The sequence below is a fragment of the Nannospalax galili genome, unplaced genomic scaffold, assembly GCF_000622305.1.
Source record: "Nannospalax galili isolate Female #2095 unplaced genomic scaffold, S.galili_v1.0 scaffold85, whole genome shotgun sequence".
NCBI classification, from domain to species: domain Eukaryota; kingdom Metazoa; phylum Chordata; class Mammalia; order Rodentia; family Spalacidae; genus Nannospalax; species Nannospalax galili.
The window spans coordinates 7,240,309-7,262,466 of NW_008358866.1; the positions used below are offsets into that span (position 1 = coordinate 7,240,309).

A 22,158-nucleotide genomic window follows, 5' to 3' on the forward strand; every position below is an offset into this window, starting at 1 on the left:
CTTCCACTTTGAGTGCGGTCGGAGTCGTCAAGAGGATCATGAAGGGGCCCTTCCATCTTGACTCAAGATTTTTCCGTTGGCATCTGCGGATGAAGACCCAGTTGCCCGGTTTAAACCTGTGGGGTTGCAGGGGGACAGCAGCTTCATATATGGCTCTGAGTTGCGGCCAGACCCATTGGTGGGTTAGCTGCAACCATTGGAGTGAGTCCAGTAGGTCCTGGTCTCCCAAGGTCAATACTAGGTCAGCTTGGAGGCTACTATCCTAGGAGGGGGGATTCCATACATGAATTCAAAGGGGGTCTAACCCATCTGGTATGGAGTGTTTCTTACTCTAAAAAGGGCAAAGGGGAGGAGAGCCACCCAGTCTGTGCCAGTCTCTAAAGCTAATTTGGTTAAGGTCTCTTTTAGAGTTCTATTCATTCTTTCTACCTGTCCTGAACTCTGGGGTCTATAAGCACAATGTAGTTTCCAATTGGCCCCCAGTGCAGTGGCTATTCCCTGGTTTACCTGAGAGACAAAGGCTGGCCCATTATCTGATCCGATTGTAGTTGGGAAACCATGCCTGGGTAGGATCTCTTCGATTAGCTTCTTGGCTACCACATGAGCAGTCTCATGCTTGGTTGGGCAGGCCTCAGTCCATCCAGAGAATGTGTCTATGAATACTAGTAAATATATCCAAATTTTCCTGTTTGATCTCAGTGAAATCAGTCTCCCAATACGTACCCAGTTGTGTCCCTCTGCTCCGGGATCCTGGGTTAGCATGGGACGGAGCTGAGTTGGTTAACTGGCAGGCATGACAATGCCTAACAATTTTTTCAGTGGCTTGATTTCCTTCCTGAATTTTAACTTTGGCCCTTCTTAGTAAGTCTTGCATCCTTCGGGTGCCCATGTGTGATGCTTGATGTATTTTCTTGAGCAATCTTACGCCTAAATTCTGAGGTAGGATAACTTTCCCTTCCATTGTCCTCCACCAGCCCTCTAGGCATTGAGTCATAGGGAGAGTGTGTATCCAGGCTAAGTCCTCGGGGCTATAGTGGGGAGTTTTAGGCAGTTCCCTTGTTCCGGGATCAACAAGAATGGGCAGGATTGTGGAGATCAGGGCTTTTTCTTAAGCTGTCCTGTCAGCCAGATTATTTCCCTTCTGGGTGGGGTTGTTTCCTTTTTGGTGACCCAGGCAGTGGATTATGGCTAGTTTTGTTGGGCCCCAGAGGGCTTGCAGGAGGTCTAAGATCTCTTGTTTATTTTTAATAGTCTTTCCCTCTGCAGTAAACAGGCCCCTCTCTTGATAGATGGCCCCATGGATATGGGCAATGGCAAATGCATATCTGCTATCTGTGTAGATGTTGAGTCTCTTTCCTTTACCCATCTTTAGGGCTTTGGTAAGAATGATCAGTTCAGATTTTTGGGCCGATGTACCTATTGGTAGTGGCTCAGCCCAAATGACTCTCGATGTGGTTGTGACCACTCCCCCAGCATGCCTTTTACCATTTCTGATGAAGCTGCTTCCATCCGTGTACCAGGTTTCTTTGGCGTCAGGCAAGGGAACATCTTTCAGGTCAGGTCTGATGCAATGCACCTGTGCCAGATTTTCAGTATAGTCGTGGAGTGGGTCCCCGAGATCGGGATCTGAAAACAGCGTGGCTGGGTTCAGGGCCGTTGGTACCTGGAAGGTGATCCTGGGCGGATTTAGGAGCAGAGCCTGATAATGAGTTAATCGGGCATTGCTCAACCATCGATCGGGGGGTTGCTTGAGCACCCCTTCAAGGGCATGAGGTGTTGCCCATACGAGGTCCTGTCCCAGGGTTAACGTGTTAGCATCCTTAACCAGCAGGGCCACTGCTGCTATAATTCGCAGGCCGGGGGGGGGGGGCATCCAGCTGCTACAGGGTCTAATTTCTTTGATAGGTATGCAATAGTTCTCTTCCAGGGGCCTACTCTCTGGGTGAGGACCCCTTTCGCAGTACCTTCACGTTCATCCACATAGAGACAGAAAGGTTTACTTATGTCTGGTAGTCCTAGGGCAGGGGCCTCTAAGAGCTTGCGTTTTAGGGTTTCAAAGGCCTCTTGCCTTTCCTGCATCCAGTTGAAGTCCTGTCCTTCCTTGGTAGCCTCATATAGGGGTTTTGCAATTTCAGCGAACCCCAAAATCCAGAGGCGGCAGAACCCCGCGGTACTCAGGAATTCCCTCACCTGTTTTCTGGAGGCTGGTGCAGGTATCTTTAGCACAGTCTCTTTGCGGGCCTTAGTCAATCACTGCTGCCCCTCCTTGAGGATGTACCCTAGGTAAGTCACTTCTTGCAGACGTATCTGAGCTTTTTTTGCTGAGGCCTGGTATCCCAAGTCCCCAAGTATGTAAAGTAAGTCCTCTGTCCCCTCCAGGCAGGACTTCTGGTCCAGTGCTGTGATCAATTATAATTTACATATTATAACAGGCTTATGTCAGGGTGTTGGGCTCTGTACTCACCCAGATCTTCATGCAGGGCCTCATCGAATATAGTTGGAGAATTTTTAAACCCTTGAGGTAGTCACATCCAGGTCAGCTGGCCACTGATTCCTGCCTCTGGACCATGCCATTTGAAGGCAAAAATTCCTGCATCCGCATCATGCCATTTGAAGGCAAAGTAGGGCTGACTGCTGGGAGCTAGTGGCAGGCTGAAGAAGGCGTCCTTGAGGTCCAGAACTGTATACCATTGCCGATCTGGTGGCAGGGTACTGAGTAACCTACAAGGATTAGGGACAGTGGGATGAATGTCAATGACTCTGTTGTTCACCTCCCTTAAATCTTGTACCGGTCTATTGTCCCCAGATTGGGGCTTTTTGACAGGTAGGAGTGGGGTGTTCCAGGCAGACCTTGGAGCTTTTTGACAGGAAGGAGTGGGGTGTTCCAGGCAGAATGGGTCTTCCTCAGCATCCCCAGTTCCATTAATCTTCTGATATGTGGAGTAATTCCACGTTTTGCCTCTAGGGTCATAGGATATTGGCGCACTTTAACAGGGTCCGCCCCTACTTTGACCAACATATACAGGAGGCCTGTGTCCTGCCAGACCCATACCCCCTGTTTCTGCCCAGGCTTGGGGAAATTTTTGGAGCCAATCTGATATATCAGGGTTTGGTTGGATCGGCTCTTGATGGAGTCTATATTCCTCAGTCAGGTCGTTGGTGACTAGAACCTGAACCGGTGCCCCGTTGTGAAGCAGGGTGGCTCCTTTAGCTGTGAAGTGGATCTGTGCCCTCATTTTTGACAATAAATCTCTGCCCAGAAGGGGGTAGGAACATTCTGGGATTACTAGAAATGAGTGGGATTCCTGGCCCTTCCCTAAATCTACTGTTCTTCGGGTAGTCCATGAATAAGGCTTTGTTCCTGTTGCCCCCTGTACCCATGTAGTTCTGGAGGACACTGGCCCTCTTGGCTCCAATAAAACCGAATTCTGGGCACCAGTATCCACCATAAACTCAATTGGTTTCCCCTCTATTTTCAGGGTTACCCTGGGCTCAGGGAGAGGACCTGAGCCCCGTCTCCCCCAGTCACTGTCTTCACCCCAATTAGAGCTGGTAATACCTTAGCTGATTGTTTATTCTTCTTGGGGCAGTCCTTCACCCAGTGCCCTTCCTCCTTGCAGTGCACACACTGGTTTTTCCCTACCTTATTTCGTGGTCTGGATCCCACCAATGAGCTCACTCCATACTGGGGGTTGGTTGCCAATAATATCTCTCTGAGGTCCTTCTTGTGGCAGGCCTGTTGTCTCTCCAGGACCCTGGTCAGGCTTACTTCCTGTCTTTTTTCTTTTCTTTCCTCTCTTTGTTCTGCTGTCTCCCTTCTATTATAAACCTTCTCCACCACTGCTATTAAGTCCCTAAGGTTCTTTTCTCCTAGTCTATCTAAAGACTGTAACTTTCTCTTGATGTCAGGGGCTGCCTGGTTAACGAAAGCAAACATCACAGTTTGAGTTGATTCCTCCGCTTCTGGGTCATACGGAGTGAACTTCCGGAAGGCATCTTGTAACCTCTCTAAGTATGAGGCTGGGCTCTCTTCGGGCCCCTGTCTTACATCATAGACCTTAGACATATTGGCGGGTTTTCGAACCACCATTTTGAGACCTGCTAACAGAGTCTGGCGGTAGACCAGGAGCCTCTCCTTACATTCTGCTGTGTTGTAGTCCCAGTTGGGACAGCTAGGGGGCTTTAATGATGCCTGGATCTGTGGTAGGGTCCCTGGTGGGGCCCGGAACCAATTTCTGGGCTGCCTCCAGGGTCCTGTTTCACTCCTCAGTAGTGAAATGGACACTCAGGAACTGGTGGCAGTCATCCCAGGTGGGCTGGTGAGTGAAGAGAACAGTTTCCAATAAGTTAATCAAGTCCCTGGGGTTTTCAGAGAAAGGCGCCTTCTGTGAGCGCCAATTGTAAAGATCACTGGTGGCAAAGGGCCAGTAATTAAAGGGCTGATTGCCCTCTCTGGGGGCCCCGCTGGCTGGAGGGGGAGGACAATGGTGTCAGGCTGGGGGGCCACCCTCCTCCGGCTCCGTGTGGCCTCCGCAGGTCCCTGTGGAAGCGATCGTGGCTCCTCAGGGTTAGGAGGCAGGGCCTGCATTTGTAGCGCCATTTGCGCGGTGCCCATCTGAGAGGAGTAGGGCAGGGGAAAGATGTTGTTCTCCTCTGTGCTTCCCTGGAGAATGGGTTTCTCTTCCGCCTTTGGTCTGAGAGGGAGGACCTGCAGAGGTGGACGGGGAGCAGTTGGATTAATCAGGGGAAGGAAGGACTTGACCCAGGCTGGGGGGCCATCAGGTCATTCGATGAGTCTTCGCCAGGTCACAATGTATGTGATCTGGTCCTGGCGGCCCGTCCGTTGGCGGAAGACGTGGTCCTCTACCCTGGAAATCAAACTCAGGTTAAAAGTCCCTTTAGGGGCCATTCAACATTGAAGGAGGGCCAATCAACGGAACATAAAGTTGTCCATTTCTTTTTCTTTACATCTACAGTATTGTTATGGGCAATTGTCTTAACGTCCCCCCAGTGGACTAGTGTAAGATCTAGAGGGGAAGATGGGGTGTTGCCCATAGTATTTATCAGTCCCATCCATTTCGTCAACAAAGAAATTAGAACAAAGATCACAAGACACAAGAACGACACAGACAGACAGAGGGCCTAAATTAAACTACCGCGGCTTTCAGATCGTCTGGACTCTCAGCCGTGTGAATTCCCTGGCTTGATTGTGCCAAAGACTGTACGGATAGGACTTGTGTGTCCCAACATTGTCGTGAGGTCCTCTGAGGTTTCAGATGGATTAGTGTCCCGGTGGGGTGTCCGGTGGGGAACACCCACTCCGACGAGGATGGGGACGTCTCCCGAATCCTCCAGGTTGCCTTGCTAGCGTTCCATCGACAAAAAACTGAAATCAGATGGCTGCGACCAAAGGGAATGTATAGAAAAGACAGGCAGACAAAAAGACAGGCGGACAAACACAGTTTTACAAGAACTTACCCGGCCGGTTGATCACAAACCTTTTGGGGTCGGTTCCTCTTGGAGGTCTCTGGGGGGTCCCGGACGAGCCCCCAAATGTTGTACCCCATCCACTGGACCCCAAAAAGACCACCGAGGACCCAACACACCAAAATGCAAAAGCAAAGGTTTATGGTTTATTCGGGCTTAAGCTTGGGCTCTCAGACCTCACCAACTCAACGGATCTGTGCTTAGAGCCCAGAGTAAGGGAGAGTTGAGCCTTTTATAGGTTTTAGACAAAGGTGGGGGGGATAACAAAGATACATTTTGGTTGGGTCAAGGAGCCCACGCGCGCCAACATAATTTTAAACCGATTGGATGTATAAGATGCAGCCCTGGAAGTTTCTTATTGGTAGGTGCTATTCTCATGCCTGTGGAATGTGCTGACTGTAACCTGTGGGGGCAGGAGTCTCTGTTTTTACCTTATAGGGCAGTTTTTATGCTCGGGCTTGCTTAATGTATAGTTTCCTGGAAGGGGGGTGGGGAATAGCAGGCGGGGGTCAGGGCATGCCAGGGTATGTCTAGGCATGTCTAAAGCAGCAGCCAAGCATTTTACAGAAGCTAAAAGAGCAATTAGTGGGGGTCTGGGGGGATTAGGGGCGTAGCGGGTGAATGAAGAGGGTCTCAGGGTTCAACAGGTCTATTCTCCAGTGTCATGACTAATTCATCAGGGTAGAGAGCTAGATGAGAAATCAGATGTGTAGATTAATCTTCTATTTGTGACATTGGGATTTAGGAGAATTTAAGGATGGGCTGTAATTGAAATTAGATATGGGAATTGGCAGAAAAGGGTATGTGGGGAGAGTACTCAGAAGCAGAAGCATAGTACACCAGAGTTTAAGCAAGGCATAAGACACCCTATCGAATGGGCTCCTCACCTAGTCCAGGCCAGCTGCTGTCTCAGAACAGGAGTCCTCAGGCACAAGGCCTGGGAAAAAGGAAGTTTCTGTCTCAGAAACTTAATCCCTAAGTGCTTGAAGTTCAGATCTTAGGGATCCTACCTTTTCACAGCCAAAGTAATGAGGTTTCTCCTGTAAGACTCACTATTTAAATCAGAACCTGTTAACAGTCCAGTATCAGCACTTGTATGGGATTTAGACTTAGTACTACATTCAGGCCTCTGAGTGAGACTAGATCTGACTATGTACCCTTTCTTCAGTTCTTAGGTTCTTGAAAACCTCTGATCTGGGGAAAGCATCACTACATCTCTGTGTTCCTGAAGCAGCAAACATCTTGCTCAGGGAAGACCCAGCCTCAGAAACAGTACTGTCAGCACAATCCCCAGATTACATTAAACTCCTTCCTCCCTTTCAAACATGACATGAAGATGTAGGTTAATTTCATAGCTTGCCTCATAATGGTGGCGAGGATTTGCTGTACATTTACATAACAGGATGGCCATTGGGTTGACTTTCCTGGAACAAAGAAACAGCTTCAAAGGTAAATTCAGGTCTCTTTTCCTCAGTAAAACTGAACAGTTGGAAGCTATGAAATGAATGTTTTTGTACTTCTGCCCATCAAAGTTATTTTAAAAAATGAAAGAACAGTTAACTATTTGTGAGACAGCTGAAGCTGGGGATGGAGACTAGCAAAATCAGGGAAGGCTGAAGCTGCTAGAGTTGAGGTCTAAGCTCATTGAGCACCTCTGAGTATTGCAATTTATACTTTGGGATCCTCGTAACAGGAAAATTGTTGCCCTTTCTGAATGTTCTTTAGACAGACTAGGTCTAGTTTAAATGTGGCATTAAAATTATTTATTTTGGGGGTTTTGATGCAGATCAGTTTGGGAAAAGTTTTTTAGTAACCATTTCATTACAGCATTAACATATTCAATAAGAATTTCCAGAAGAAGCATTTCATTACAGCATTAACATATTCAATAACAATTTCCAGAAGAAGCATTTCATTACAGCTTTAACATATTAAATAACCATTTCCAGGGCAAAGATGCATCTCTTTAAAAACTGGCTGTAAAGTTTTAGGTTCACAATTGAATGAATACAGTTGTACAATATTGAATTCAGTATAAACCCTATAAGACATAAAATTGAATGAGGTTTTAACCTTTAAAAAAGATCTCATGTCATTTTGTGTATCTGATTATTGTTAGTCACAGTTGGTTACTTTCTGAGATCCTTGGAAATTGATCATGGATGTAAATTCATCAAGTAGATTTCGATGGTAATGTTTTTCGCCTCTACTAATTAACATGAAGCAAATTTTTATTCTTCCTCAAATATAACTCATTTTAAAAAATTTGTTGATTGTTGATTTTTTTGTGTATATTTCATACAGAACATCCCAAACAATCTTCTTCATCTATAAACCCACTTCCCACATGGCACCCTCCCATAGCCTCCCCCCACCCCGAGCTGGAGCCCATACACTCTATCATCCCTGTTACTGTCCACTGTGTTGTCAGCACCCCAGCCATTCCTCAGTGCTTGTCCATCCACTGAATCTAGTCAGCCTGTCTAGAGTTCCTTGTTTTATGAAGATCAACTCTTCCTCATCTAGCAGCGATCAGTTGCCAATATTCCCTTAGATAAGATTGGGTTCTGCTGTTCATTTTCCCAGTTCTATGCTGGGTTATTATCTGGGAGTCCTTTGGGCCACTCTGGCCAACAACTCAAAGGAAGGTATCTCTAGTCTGGCATTGTTTCTTATTATGTAGCCTTTAGCTATACACATGGACTCTTAAAGAATTATATTGATCCCTTTGGTCTTTGCTTATACTTTCCTTTTGGGTGTTTAAGACCATACAGTTGGCCCAGATAAACCAATTTAGTTTTACTCTAAAGTTTGTTTGAGGATCTTTTCCTCAGGGGTCACATGGGCTTGGGAGGCCCCCTGGCTCCTTTCTCTTATCAGTTCCATCTATATGAAGATAAGTCAAAGTCCTGCTCGACCATGGCTGGCTTTGCTTGGAAGGATGGAGGAAATGTTTCCTCTGTGTTGACACTCCTCTTTGTAGACTGGACACTGGTTCAAGTCCATTTGGTGGGGCCTCCATTGCCCTCTTGATCAAGAGGATAGGTGACTCATCACAGTTACAGAACATTTTGAGAGATGCTCATAGTCCCCTGGAACTTAGTTGACCTAGGAGGGCAAGGAGAAAAAACTGTCCTTTATGTCCCTCTGAATAAATTAGTATAGGCCTCAAAGTATGGCTGTTAAACATTCAAGAAGTTTAGTTCCACCAGTTTGTTATTTTTAATTACCATGTGCTATGTAGATAAAGCTTGGACAAAGACCAAGATATTCTCAGATAAATCTTGTCTAGACATATATTATATTCCTTGAGCTACTTGTATGTGTTGTCAGTAGGTTGTTCAATTAGTATGGTTCCCCCTAATTTTTTTAAATTAGACAGGCATTATTTATCTCTTGCATTGTCTAATCCTTCCACCATGGTTTCCCCATTTGAAATGCCCCCATTTTTCCCATTTCTCCCTTAATAATACCCTTCTCTGATGGTCCCACCTCTCTTGAGCTCCTTCTTTCCCTTTATCCCCTAAGTTCCTTGTATAACCCTTTCTTCCCCCTCCCCCTAAAATAACCCATATTTATCCATAGCTCCCTTATTAACACCTGTTTCCTACTGTTCTCTTTCAGATTCTTTCTTTTCCTTTACCTCCCTGGTTCCTTTTCATTTTCCTTTTTCCTGTAGTTATGTCTGGATACAAACTCACTTATATGGATTTGGTGCTGCAATCCACATATGAGGGAGAGTATGCATTGGTTTTTGTTTTTGTTTTTTTATTTTTTTCTGAGTCTTTGTTGCTTCACTTAGTATAACAGTTTCTAGTTCCATTCATTTACCTGGAAATTTCATGATCTCATCTTTCTTTACTGCTAAGTAAAAACTCCATCATATAAATCAACAACATTGTTGTTATCCACACATCAGTTGAGGGACACTTAGGTTGCTTCCATCTCTTAGCTGTTGTGAAAAGAGCAGCAACAAACATGGATGTACAAATGTTGCTGAAAAACAATGACTTCTTTGGGTATATGCCACGGAGTAGTATAACTGGGTCAAATGATAGGTTCATTTTTAATTTTTTAAGAGTTCTCCACACTACTTTCCATGGGGGTTGAACAAGTTTTCAATCCCACCACCAGTGGATGAGCATTCCCCTTTCCCCACATCCTCTCCAACATTTGGTATTATCTGTTCTCTTGATCTTAGCAAGTCAGACTGGGGTAAGATGCAATCCTAAAGTGGTTTTAATTTGCATATCCCTAGTTACTAATGATGTTGAACACCTTTTAAGATACTTCTTAGCCATCTTTATTTCTTGAGAACTCTCTGTTCAGCTCCTTGGCCCATCATTTAATTGGGTTACTTCCTTTCTTGATTCTTTGTTTTTTGAGTTCATTATATATTCTCGATGTTAAACCTCTGTCAGATGTGTTGGTCATGAAGATTTTCTCCCATTCTGTGGGTTTTTGTCTTCGCTGCCTTGGTTGCTTCTTTTGATGTACAGTAACTTTTTAGTTTAAAGAGGTCCCATTTGTTGATTCTTGACCTTGTTTCCTGAACAACTGATGTCCAGTTTAGAAAATCCTTCTCTACACCTATGTCTTATTATTATTGCCAATGTTTTCTTCTAACAGTTTTAGCATTTCAGGCTTCACATCGAGGTCTTTGATCTATTTGGACTTGACTTTTGTGTAAGGTAAAAGATAGGAGTTTAGATTCATTCTTCTATAGGTGGAGATCCAGTTTTGCCAGCACCATTTGCTGACCATGCTGTCTTTCCTCCAGTGAATGTTCTTGGCCTCTTTGTCAAATATCAAGTGGCTGAAATTGCATGTATTCATATTTGGGTCTTCAATTTTGTTCCAGTGATCTACAGGTCTATTTTTGTGCCAGTACCATGTTGTTTTTATGACTGTAGCTCTGTAATGCAGTTTAAAATGTGGTATAGTAATCCTCCCAGCATTCCTTTTAGTGCTCAGGGTTGTTTTGCCTATTTGAGGTCTTTTGTGCTTCCATATGAATCTTAGGATGGCTTTTCCCAATTCTTTGAAGAATGTCATGGGGATTTTGATTGGCGTTGCATTGAATCTGTAAGTGGCTTTTGATAGCATGGCCATTTTCACAATATTAATTCTTCTAATCCATGAGCATTGGAGGTCCTTTCATCTTCTGATGTCTTCCTCAGTTTCTTTCTTTAAAGATTTAAAATTTTCATTGTAGAGGTCTTTAATGTGTTTGGTTGGGTTTATTTTACATGCATATATATGTGTATATATATGTGTATACAAATATATAAAATTACATGTATATTTCTAATATATATAGACAGGGTACTGATTTTTGTAGGTTAATTTTGTAACCTGCCACTTTACTAAAACTGTTAATCATTTCTAGGAGCTTTCTGGTGGAAATTTTGGCCTCTCTTAGATATAGTAGCATCATATCTGCAAAAGGAATAATTTTGTCTCTTCTTTTCCAATTATTACTCCTTTAATTTCCTTCTCTTGTCTTACTGCTCTTGCAAGAGTTTCAAGCACTATGTTAAAGAGAAGTGGAGATAGTGGACAACCTTGTCTGGTTCCTGATTTTAATGGGAATGCTTCCAGTTTTTCTCCATTTAGAATGATGTTGGCTGTGGGTTTGTTATATATGGCTTTAATTATGTTGAGATATGTTCCCTGCAGTCCAATTCCCTCTCGGACTTTGAATATAAATGCATGTTGAATTTTGTCAAAGGCCTTCTCTGCATCTATTGAGATGACCATGTGGTTCTTGTCTTTGAGTCCGTTTATGTGATTTATAACGTTTATTGACTTACGTATATTGAACCATCTCTGCATCTCTGGAATAAAGCTGACTTGATTGTGGTGGATTAACTGGTGTCTATATGTGGTTGGCAAGTATTTTGTTGAGAATTTTTACATCTATGTTCATTAAGGATATGTGTCTATAGTTTTCTTTTTTTGGTTGTCTCTTTACCTGGCTTTGGCATTAGAGTGGTGCTGGCTTCATAGAAGGCATTTTAAGTTCTCCCTCCATTTCCATCTTTTTGAATAACTTAAGTAGTATTGGATGCAGATCTTCTTTAAATATCTGATAGAGTTCTGCTGTAAATCCACCTGGTCCTGGGCTTTTTTTAGCCAGGAGGTTTTGTATTACTGTTTCAATTTCCTTATGTGTTATGGGTCTGTTTAAGCTGCTGATCTGTTCTTGGTTTTGTTTTGGTGGTTCCCATGCTTTTAGATACCTATCCATTTCTTTCAGGTTTTCAAATTTAGGAGCATATACGTTTTTCAAATATTTGCTTATAATGTTCTGGATCTTTTTGTTGTCTGTTGTGATGTTTTTCCTTTCATCTCTGTTTGTTGATTTCGAGGTGCTTAGTGCTCTGTTTCTTTTGTTTATCTGGGATAGCAGTCTGGCAATCTTGTTTGTCTTTTCAATGAACCAGCTCTTGGATTTTTTGATTTCTTTTATTGTTTTCTTTCTATTTCATTTATTTCTGCTCTGATTTTTGTAATTTCTTCTTGTCTGCTGTGTTTGGGTTTCATTTAGTGTTGCTTTCAAGTGTCATGAGTTGCAATGTTAAGTCATTTATTTGTGTCCTTTCCTATTTTTTAATGTGAGCACTTAGAGCTATAAACTTCCCCTAAGGACTACTTTCAGTGTGTCCTGTATGTTTTGTTGTGTTGTATTGTCCTTTTCATTTAGTTCCAGGAATACTTTTATTTCTTTCTTAATTTCTCCTTTGACACATTCATCATTCAGGAGTGTGTTTAATCTCCTTGTGTTCATGTAGTTATTAGGGTTTCTTCTGGTGTTGATTTTAAACTTTATTGCATTGTGGTCTGATAGAATGCATGGAATTTTTTTGTATTTGTATTCAATCTTTTTGTATTCAATTTTTTTTGTATTCAATCTTTTTGTATTTGTTGAGGTTTATTTTGTGCCCCAGTATATGGTCGATTTTGTACAATGTTCAATGGAGCGCTGAATAGAAAATATATTCTTTGGTGTCTGGGTGGAATATTTGGTAGATGTCTGTTAGGCCCATTTGATGTATGGTTTTGTTTAATTCAGATGTATCTCTGTTAATTCTCTGTCCTGTTGTCCTATCTAGTGAAGACAATGGGATATTCAAGTCCCCTATGATCAATGAGTTGGGATTAATCTGGGTCTTAAAGTCCTGTAGTACTGTTTTTATGAAGTTGGGTGTACCCACATTTGGTGAATATATGTTCTCAATTGTAATATCTTCTTGGTCTATGGTTCTTTTGATCAGAATGAAGTGGCCTTCTTTATCTCTTCTGATTATTTTTTAGTTTAAAGTCTGTTTTGTCAGGTATTAGAATTGCAATGTCTAATTTTTTTCTTAGTACCATTCACTTCATATATTTTTTTCTATCCTTTCACCTTAAGGTAGTACCTGTCATTGAAAATGAGATTAGTTTCTTGCAGACAACAAACAGATGGGTTTTGTTTCTTAATCCATTTAACTAGTCTGTGTCTTTTGACTGGAGAGTTCAGTCCATTGATCTTTAAAGTTATTAATGAAAGATGTGTATTGATTCCTGTCATTTTTATTTCTGTTCATATTCTTGGTGTAGCTGTGTATTTCCATAGTTACACCTTTATTAAGTTTCTTTCTGTAACCCCTTGGGTATAGTCATTCGTTTCTTCAGCTCTTTGTATTGCTTCAAGAACTCTCTGAAAGACTGGTTTTGTGGACATGAATTCTTTCAGCCTATTTGTGTCATGGAAGATTTTTCTTTCCCCTTCAACTACAATAGACATTTTGTCTAGGGAAAGTAATCTGAGTTCATGTCTGTGGTCATTTAGAACTGGGAATACTTTGGTCCAGGGTCTTCTGCACTGAAAACTCAGCTGTAATTCTGATGGGTTTTCCTTTATATGTGACTTGTTGTTTCTTTTGCAGCTTTCAGAATTATCTTTTGTTCTGTAGGTTTAGTGTTTTTAGTATGATGTGCTGTGGAGAGTTTCTTTTCTGGTCCTGTCTATTTGGTGTTCTTTATGTTTCTTGTATTTGTATGGGCATGTCTTTCATTAATTTTGGGAAATTTTCTTCTACAGTCCTGTTGAAGATCTTGTCCCTACCATTATCCTGAGATTCTTCTCCTTCCTGTATGCCTAAGATTCATATGTTTGGTCTTTTTATGATGTCACACAATTCCTGCATGTTCCATTCTTGTGTTTTTTTCATAATCTTTGCTTGAGTGGTCTAATTCATCCAGTTCATCTTTCAGTCTTGATACTCTGTTTTCCATTTCACTCATCCTATTGGTAAGACTTTCTTCTGTAGTTTCTAATTGGCTGAGTATTTCATTTCCTTCTTCATTTAAGCCTGAGCATTCTTCAATATTTCTCTTTTCTGACTTCATTCAGAAGTTTATCTCTATCTTCTTTCAGTTCTTTGATTTCTTTGTGTCTTCTTTAAATTCACTGAATTCTTTTATCGTATTTATAATTGTTCTTTTGAGTTCCATGTCCTGTGCTATCTCTAGGGGGTTCTTATTGTACTCCTCTCGAGGACTGTTAGTACTTGGTGCGGATATTTTGGTTTTTTTCATGTTATTTTTTCCTGTGACTTTGACATGTGGATTTCTTTTGTACTTTCTGATTCCTGTGTGAGACTCAAGTCTTCCTTTGTTGGGTTTTGATCTACTTTTTGTAAACTTTATATGCCTTTGTGATTTACTTGTTGGGCATGAGAGACTGATGCAAAAGGACCACAAGGTCAGGGTCACCCTCATCATCACACTTTAAACAAACAGTAACTTATTTGTTAATTGCTTTGTGGTACCTTTAGAAATAAAATCTGAAGCCCAAAGACCTCCACAGATACTGCACAAAGAACATGTGGACACAGTTGGGAGTAACTGAGCAAATTGCTTTTCCTTTTCCAAAAGGGAGTGTTGTATTGTCATTCAGATCTAGCAACTGCACCTGAGTAGACATTTGATAGATTTTTGCTGCTATGTGAAAATGCTGTGCATTTTCCCCTTGGCTAGGGTTCAGTTCTACAGGCTTTTGCAGTTGCTTAGTTTTAAAAGAATTAGTGCAAAGGAAATTAAGAATTGGGGAAGCAGTTGGAATGAAGCGCCTAGGTATCCCAAGCCATTGAGTTCTTGGAATGTAGTAGGGCTTTTGCATAAACCAAAATTTTACATTGTGTGTAAGGGGAACAGGATTAGTAGATTTGAGTTTCTTCTCCTAAACCAAAGTTTTAAAGTCCTAATCCAACGTTTTAGTGTTTCTTACCATAATGACATGTTTCTATTTAAAATTTATGCATGCATCATAAAGGGATTAAAATATCTTGTGTGTGTTTTATTAAACAGGGTCACACCTGTGTACAGCACTTCTGTTTTTGGTTGAGTTGTGACAATTCCTAAACCTAAAATAACTTGTTTATTTTAGTACCTGTTTTTCTAGTTTCTTGATCTCCCCACCTTCATAGCTGATTCTGTAGACAGGCCCCAAGCTAACAGACTCCTCCTTCCCTTCCCTCAGCAGCAGCAATCAGAGACAGCCTGATTGTGAGCACCTATCTATAAGCTAGCATAGAACATCCCCTTCTGCAAGCTGTATGAAGGGACTACCACTATTCCACGTGGGCGTAAACTCTCCTCAGAGCCCCCATCATGCTCCTTTCTGCTTGTCTGTGGCAGCAATAAGTCTTCTGGTAAATCTCTTTCCCAAAAAGACAATCTGCCGTAGTATCCCCCTTGAACCCTATCTTGAGAATTTATGTGATTGGACTTTCACAGTAGGTTTTTAAACCTTTAAAATTTTTGGAGCAGTTTTTCAATTGAAGGCTCCAGTGTGAAACTGATATATGCAGAGGTGCTTTTCTTGTGTTAGGCAGGAATTGACAAGCACACCCTGACTAAGGGACACACTGTTTCAGATACTTAGACTGGGTGGCTGCTCTTATTATGTGTGTCAGTCCAACAATAGAGGAATTATGGATCAGATGCCATGGAATAACCATGTCAGAAGCTGGGCTACAAAGGCAAATGAGCTGTGGTCCCATTTTCAGGAAAACCTATCTTAAGAAGCTGACTTAAAAGTGACTGACTTGGTATATCTATCTGTACAATGTGCAAGTACAGATGCTGTTATGGAAAAATTCTTAGAACAGCTATGAGATCAAGCATATTACCTAGGAGAGAGTTGGATAGCTTGTGGTCCCAGAATTAACAACAAAATCTTTAAGAATTTCTGTGTCAACAACACAGTACAAGAGTGGTTATTATAGATTTAACACAATCATCATTTTATGGTTGGCACCTGGGCCCTGTGTTTCTTTTCATGATGGGCCATGTTATCTCAGGAAAAATTCCTTTCTGTGTTCACCCAGGCCTCCTAGCTTACAAAGTAGATATCCCAGGCATGGGACAGGACATTTGTCACCTTTTGATGTATAGCTAGGCTACACTAATTGGGCTAGGAATCAGTCAAATGGTCATTGCAGTTTACAGAAACAGACATAACAGACAGAAGTTTAGATATCTGTCACATTTGATCTATACTTTCTTAGACTAATAGGACCAGGTGCCTTATTAGATCATTTGGGGAAATTTTTATTTTATTAATTACATTCTTTTTTAATAGTAGACATCATGAATGGAAAGCATCACATAGCTTCAAGATATTATAGAGTAATAAAACATCTCAGTGTAGTAAAGACATCACTGAGTAGTAAAACATCACAGAGTTGCATTTGAAGATCTACCTCATAAATAAAACAAGAGGAAAGTTCAGTTGGCCTAAACTTAAAGGACATTATATGAAAATACAGTTTGGCTATAAAAATAATATAACTTCTCCTGATCAATCAAGTTATTCAAAGAACAGAAGGAGGCTCCTTGCCTGGATCAGGAAGGGAAGGAGTCAGAAAAGCTTCTGAAGGGCTTTCCTGAGTAGTGTTGAAGGACAGTAGGAGTTTGTCAGTTAAATAAAGCACTGCAGGTATCCTAGTTTGCTTTTTGTTGTAACAAACACTGTGACCAAAAACAACTTGGAAAAGAAAGGGTTTATTTCATCTTAAAGGCTACAGTCTGTCTTTGAGAGAAGCCAAACCTGAACCAAGGCAGGAACCTGAACCAAGGCCAAGGAGGAATGCTGCTTACTGGCTTGCTTCCTCATTCAAGCTCAGAAGTTGTCTTATACAGCCCATGCCCACCTGCCTGGGGATGGTACCTCCTGTCCATGGTGGGTTGGGCTATCAAGAATCCCCCATAGGTATTCCCCCAGGACAGAGTGATGGAAGAAATCCTTCACTATAGGTTCCCTCTTCCCAGATGTGTCACTTTAACAACAAAGATTAACCATCACAGCAGGACCTGAGACTGCACTCCGCAACTAATGTTAAGTAGAGAAAAAATTTAGGCAGCTTGATTATCCGCTCACAATTGTCCAAAACACAGATAGATAGGAAGAAACAGAGTATAGTACCAGGGTTTTTGTTGCATAATTAAACAATTACCATGCATTTTCTCATTTAACCATTATCAATACAGTGTTGGTCAGGTGTGGTGAGTGTATCAGGCATCCTAGAAAGAAATAAAAGCCAGCTCAAACGGGGCAGTTGGTGGGTGTGATGAAGAGATATTTATGATACTGGGCAGGTTAAAGAGAGAAAATGGGTTTGGAGCTTCCTGAGCATGAGATGGAGTCTTCCAAGGAAGGACCTAACAATAGCTGCATCCCATTTAACTGGGAAGGAGTCTGGGAGACAAGTACATCAATCTTACCTTTTTCCTTCCCTCTGATTTTTGGTAAATGTATCTCTCTTAACAAAATCCAACTTGAGACCAGGAGACCAAGGACTCTATGAATAGGGACCCGTTAATGTTAGCCTCGGGTAAGCGTTGAACAGGGTTAAGAAACAAACAGAAAGAGCACAGGGTGGGCAAAGACAGGATCTCTGAGAGAGCTACTGCATGCAATTTTACAGGTGACACAGCAGAGACTCTCCTAGGCTGTGTCTTTTGCTCCAAATCACACTGAGAAGCAGTGACCGACCTGACTTGGAGAAGCTGCTACATGTTCCATGAAGCTGCATCATCATCCTCATAGCAAGGAAAAGGAGCAAGGAGAGTAAACTTTGCAACTGGCGGTCCAAACAGGAGCTCCTAAGGTTCAAAACTCTGAAAAGTAAGGGCATCTAAAGATGTGATGGAAGAAGAAAGGGGAGTGAATTAAGGATTGTAGATCCTCAGTTTGTTCCTCAGTTTCCTTTCTATTAAAAAGTTATGTGAAGCCGGGTGGGGTGGCACACGCCTGTAGTCTCAGCACTTGGGAGGCAGAGGCAGGGGGATCTCTGTGAGTTCAAGGCCAGCCTGGTCTACATAGTGAGTTCCAGGCCAAGTGGGGCTACAGGGAGACCCTGTCTCAAAAAGACAAAAACAAACAAAAAAGTTATGTGATAGTATTATAGAAGACACAGGATTTATATCCTTACTAGCCTGAAACCTAAGGATTCTTCGCTGAAATGATGATACTTATTAATGTTTTGTTGAAAATATTCTTCAGATGCTCAGTGTGGAGATTTGAAGCTGTAACATTTACATTGGCAATATTGAACCCCATTTTCAAGGTAACCAAATTGTTTAAGCTCATCAAAGTAAACAAGTGCATTTCTGTTTGTGGACATTTTTTTGGTAATTATGTGTAGAATCCTATACCGAATACAGGGTTGAGACCCTGATGTATAATTTGACCTCTTCTTGAAAAGTATGATAAGAGAAAAGCAAAGTAAAAAGCATAATTGAAAATAGTTCATAAAAGTGGGCAGCCACCGTAAAATTTAAAAGTATTACACTAATACAGTTTGACCCAATCTTTTTTTCTTTCAATTAATTCAATACTTTCTCTCATTAATTTGCAGTAGGTTTTGATGATCATTTATTGTTATAAAAATATAAATATAAAATATAAAAATCTTAGTTCAAGTTTGGAAGTAATGCTTGATTTCATCTCATCTAACATAAAAATGTTAGTGAGATGGGGCTGGAGAGATGGCTCAGCAGTTAAGAGCACTGACTACTCTTGCAGAGGACCTGGGTTTGATTGCCATCTCCCACATGGAGGCTAACAACTAGTCCATAATTCCAGTTCCCGGGGAATCTGACACCCTCTTCTGACCTCCTTGAGCATCACATGACACAGGTGCACTTACATACATGCACTCATACACATAAAATGAAAAAAATAAAATATTTTAAAATAACATAAAAAATTTAGAGTATTTCAAAACTTTTGTTTTCAGTGTTATTACATATTCTTTGATTGGCATTGAAAACACCAGGCTTCGGGTATATAAAAACAAATGATCTTGGGAGATCCTATAAGATAAATGGGGTTCCCTGCCCTCCTAGCAAGGACTGTTTCCAGAAGCTGGGGGTATAGCTTAGGTAGAAACTTGTTTAATATCTGTGAGGCCTGGGTTCAATTTCCAATGTGTGTATGTGTGTGTGTGTGTGTGTGTGTGTGAGAGAGAGAGAGAGAGAGAGAGAGAGAGAGAGATTATTTCCAGCTAATACCCCCCAAAGCCTCCACAATCATCTCACCAAGCACTATAGTTCTAGGCTACTACCATCTGCCATTTCTACTTTGAAGCAAACCAACCCTCAAGCAGATAAGAACTGGGTACATTAGTAGTCTATCTTGAAGATTCCTGTGCATTTTTCAATAGTAAATCCTTGTTAAAATTCATTTTCGTGAGAGCTATTTTTGTGATTGCTTTCCCCGTTGTCTCTAGTTTGCTCAGTTTGGGGGATCTCTTTGTGTTTTCTTCTTCCTATTCCCTTGCATTCCTTCCTCCAGTTTCATCCAGAACAACCCATCATTATTTGGCGCTTTGGACTTGCTGAGTCCAGCCCACCAGGCAGCTAGAGCCCAGGCACAGCTTCCCGAGCTCCTAGGCCCTTGGGGTGGTAGGGGGTGGGAAGGGTAAGGTTGCATTGAGGCATTTACACCTAAGTCCCAACTATGGTCACTTACTCCTGTGTGATCCAAGATGCACTGCTTTGTCTGGCTATTAGGGTTTTGTTGCTGTTATACTGGGTCACTAATAATCACTACATCTTTTGGTTGCACCTTTAAATACTGTGATGCATTTAAAATGCTAAGAGTACCTCATGGACTGTAATTGCTTTAACAAATTCTTATCAGGTCTGTCTCTGTGCTATAGGTTCCAGCATATTCAGTGATCTTTCTTAATTTTGAGTTATCTATGATAAGATCAAATAAGGACTTTGTCATGATTTGAATGTATCAAATGTTGGGGGGGTCCCTCTTTTAAAAAAAAAACTATTTTATTTTACTTGTGTATATGTGTGTGTGTGTGTGTGCACATGGTACAAGTGCCTACAGAGGGCCAGGAAAGAGTGTCAGATCCCCTGTAGCTAGAGTTACAGGTGGATGTAGGCCACCCTATGGGTGCTGAGAACTGAAATTCAGTTCTCTGCAAGAGTACATGCTGTTAACCAATAAGTCATCTCTCCAGCCAAATACTGAGGGTTTAATTTTCGAATTTCTCTGTTGTCAGTATTTGGAGGTGGTGCCACCTGGAGGTTATTAGGATTTGATGACATCATGAGAATAGTGCCTCATTTTGGTTTTAGCATCTTTATTAAAGGAGAAATCTTTCCCTGTGATACCAGATGCCTAGATGATTCAATACCATGCTCTTCAACTTATCAATCATCAAACAAGCTTCTAGTCTTTATAAACTACTTTATAAACTACTGCACAGGTATTTTGTTACAGTAACAAAAAATCGAGAGCATTGTTTCACTTAAAAAAAAAGCTTAGGAAAGAAGTTTTTCATAAACTTGCCCTAATTTCATTATTCTTTTAAAACATAAAGTAAACACATTAATAAGTGCATATAATGTCATTTCAAGTAAGACAGATAGATTGATTATAGATTGGCTTCTCCATGGCAAGTGAAAATAGTGCCTCTGGCATAAAAATTCTATTTTTTTCCTTAGAGTTGAAATTAGCAAATATTTTTGCATTTAATCAATTGTGTCTGTGTGTTTGTGTGTGTGTGTGTGTGTGTGCGCACGCGCGCGTGCACGTGCATGCATGAGTATGCTGCAGTGCACTTGTGGAGGTCAGAGGACAACAGTCAGTTTACTCCTTCTACCATGTAAGTTCTGAGGACCATACTTAGATTGTCAGGCTTGTTGGAATGCATCCTTGCCCACTCAGCCATCTCCCTGTCCTGTAAATATCTTTTGTTTAACATAATCATATGCACACTCAATAATGATTTAGGCATTATTAATTAATTCCTTGTGTGTAAGCCAATATCTCAAATGTGTTCTGAGTAGTATGTCTTGATTTAAAACTAGATTTATATGATAAATTTAGTAATTTTTATCTATAAACCTCCTGGGTCACAGTTCATCACTGAGGAAGCCCAAGGTAGGAACTTAAAAGTGAGAGTCTGGACAGAACCCAAAACAGTAATGATACATTCAAAGGAAAGAAAAATATGTTATAATTGTAGTTTTAAAAATATTTCCCTTTAAGGCAATATTCTGTGATATTAGATGTGTGGAAAGCATTAAACCTGCCAGGAATAGTGGTACACTTCTGTAATCACAGCCACTTAGGAAGCTGAGGCAGTAGAATTGCAAGTTTGAGGCCTGCCTGAGTTTAAGCTAAACCTGGATTACATACTGAGACCATATCTTAAATTAAAAATAGAAAAGGACTGGGATTTTAGTTAAATTGTAGAGTACTTGCCCGCCATTCACAAGGCTCTTTAGAGCATTGCTGGTACCCAAACAAGGACCCCTCCCACTGAGGAAAAAAAACATGCCAAAACTAAAAATAGTTAAAAGCACAGAATTTTCCTCAGGTTAACTCTCCAGTGTGGCAAATGATAGGCAGGTGATTAAAGGGTGTCTACTCTTCATAATGATTGTATGGGAAGATGGGGCGGGTCAATATATTGTTGTCCATGCTTAAGAATGTGTCAAACTTTAGTTTTCAATAAAATTAATTTCAGTTAATTCATATCACTTACTGCCTATTAATAGAATGTTTTTTGCAGTTAATCATAGTGTGCTATGGACAGACCTGAAACTAATTTAATAATCCAGCAAGAGTTAATAATGAGGAGCTAAGGAGAGGAAGAAGGAAGGAAACAAAAAGAAAAGTCCCCTGAATTCTGTGATTTGTAAGTGCAAGGAGCTTAAAATAGAGTTGTGGCTCTGGGAGATGAATGGATGGTGGTATGAACTGGAAAATACGGGCCTTGGAGGAGAAATGGAGGTAGTACAACTGTTTAAGATTCAAGTAGATAGATGTCTCTTATTTGGGAAGAAGTCTGAAATTAGAGGGAAAAATGATACTAGAAATATGTATTTTGGAACTATCAGGACGTTGACAGTAACCAGATCCATGGAGAAAATAATAATACACAAAGAAAACTTGCCAGATGTAGCGAGAAGAAGCTCCTGCCCTGGAGAATTCATGAAAAAATACCTGTTTTGTTTAGTCTGTTGGTTGTTAACTGACACTGTTAAAACAGTGGTAAAAAATCTTTAAAGCTTTAGTGCTTCTTATGATACTAAACGTAAAGCCTTCAATAAGATGACTTCATTAAAATAAATCAAAAAGACATTCTTAAGCCT

The 22,158-nt window shown here is 41.2% G+C and overlaps 1 protein-coding gene and 1 long non-coding RNA gene across 8 annotated transcripts in view; both read left to right on the forward strand.

The window, feature by feature from the left end:
• The window catches only part of Cdk14 (cyclin dependent kinase 14), a 633,917-nt gene that overhangs the window by 352,096 nt on the left and 259,663 nt on the right, over positions 1–22,158 (forward strand). The gene's annotated exons all lie outside the window — the stretch shown is intronic.
• LOC115068309 lies at positions 17,469–21,978 on the forward strand. Its single transcript, XR_003847676.1, has 3 exons — positions 17,469–17,662; positions 18,041–18,104; positions 21,576–21,978. It is a non-coding gene; the product is annotated as an uncharacterized LOC115068309 (long non-coding RNA).